Raw genomic sequence first — 2,076 nt, 5'->3', positions numbered from 1 at the left:
AATTTGTTTTTATGCTCCATAGGTCATAGGTTCACTGGATAGTCTCCAAAACTGTATCATTCATGTCAGTGACGTTTTACAGGCAAGGTGTGTCACAGAGTAGAATGAGTATTGACTGAGGGAATAAAAAGATTACTGCAGTTCTACTTTTGTGATAAACCAGAGATGGGCAGAAAAGATGCGCAACATTGTTTCACTCCAGTGGATCAACACCGGAAACAAATAGGTTGGTAATGATGGTAGTATTCTTATCAGAAGCAGAAGCAGCATCAGCATATACAGATCTGCCAACCTTCCCGATTTGATTGGGAAATTCCTGATCTGGTTGTCCTGGTTCTCTAACAGATTACAGATAGATTTTCCTCATTTAGAGCTTCACATTAGTTTTAAGGGAATGTTAATAAACATGATAAATGACAATTGAGAAATTTGGTTATATGATTTGATATTGCAATCTAGTATATGGTGCCTCATTTTCACGTTATCATTTGACTTGGATCTGGTAATAGCAATAGGATGACATCATCACCTTATAAGAATAGCACATTGCAGTGCAATAATATTTTTTTTAAACAACTAAAAACAATACAACAACAACAATAATAAAAACAAACACATACGCAACAGAATAGTCCTGTAACTGTAAATTGTTATTTACTTATATTTGCCCGTTGAATTTGTTATTCTTTGTCAATGTCGCAGACTCAAGTTTGACAAATCTAAAATTCTCAATTTGGCATTTTGAAAAGTTGGTAGGTCTGATGTATTTAAGTCTAGAAATTTGTTTGCTATTGCTTCAGCGCTGTTCCCGTGTTAGAATTTTAAATTGTTTATTTATTTTATTTTTTTACTTTGTTATGTTTATGTTTTTTTCTCAAAATTTGAAGGTCTAACTATTTTAAAGCATTATGCCCATGCAAGCCCACGTATGAATATATCTATCATTTGAACTTGGACTATAATTTTATCTTAACTGTTTATATTTTTTCTTTGTTTTTGCCATTGTAGATCTCAGATTCATGTTTACCATTCTTCTTCTTCTTCTTCTTCTTCTTCTTCTTCTTCTTCTTATTATTATTATTATTATTATTATTATTATTATTATTATTATTATTATTATTATTATTATTATTATTATTATTATTATATTATTATTATTATTATTATTATAGCATTTAAAAGATTAAATGCAAGCTTGACTCAGACGAAAAAAAAAAAAATTATGTAAAGGCCTTCTTTTTCTGATTTTAAAACAGATGCAGAGCATTAGACTAAAACGTATTTAAGAATGAACAGAAATTTTATTATGTGGTACACCTTCTAAGTCTGGAAGACTGGTTTACATAGCAATTCCTTTTTAAACAGCCACGTCTCCCTGACAGGTAGAGCAAAAAATCTTGGTTTTGTGCGGGACGACTCTTTAGGTCTGGAACACTAGATTGACCAGATGATGAGGACCATAAAATATGAATTGAATATATTACAAAGAATGAAACGGTTCCTCCCAGCCAACCAGCTTAAAGCAGTTGTCTGTGCACTCATTCTCTCACCCCCTCTACTATTGCTAATAGCTGTTTGTGGGCCTTACTGACAAGAATGTTGATAGACTGCAAAAGAACATGGCTGTTAGAATGGTTCTGGGCATTGGTCATCACGAGAAAACAAGAGTGGAAACTATACTCAGAACCCTTCCTGGTTGCCCATTCGAGCCAGAATCGAATACAAAATTGTCCTTTTTTTTTGTTTCAATGCACTTAATACCCAATCTTCAAGCTACACTCAAGAACTTGTTGTCCCCTACTCCCCACTTTGTCAGCTTAGATCATCGGAGATCTTGCTAATATAAGTGCCAAAAACACGGCTGACTTATTTCAGCAATAGATCTTTGTATAAAGCAAGCCCTTCCATTTGGAAACTGTTCCTTTGTCAGTGAGGCTGGGGAGCAGCATGAGGATTTTAAGAAAAAGTTGAAAACTTATCTTTTCCAGAAATTTTTATCATAGATGTTTTCTGATTGATGAGTTTATGATTTGTTTTATTTTTAGTTCTCACTTGGCGAATATCACTTTGTAAAAC

Source organism: Berghia stephanieae, chromosome 7 (assembly GCF_034508935.2).
Source record: "Berghia stephanieae isolate SIO BIC M18660-M18661 chromosome 7, UCSD_Bste_1.3, whole genome shotgun sequence".
Taxonomy (NCBI): domain Eukaryota; kingdom Metazoa; phylum Mollusca; class Gastropoda; order Nudibranchia; family Aeolidiidae; genus Berghia; species Berghia stephanieae.
This window is presented reverse-complemented; position numbering follows the sequence as displayed.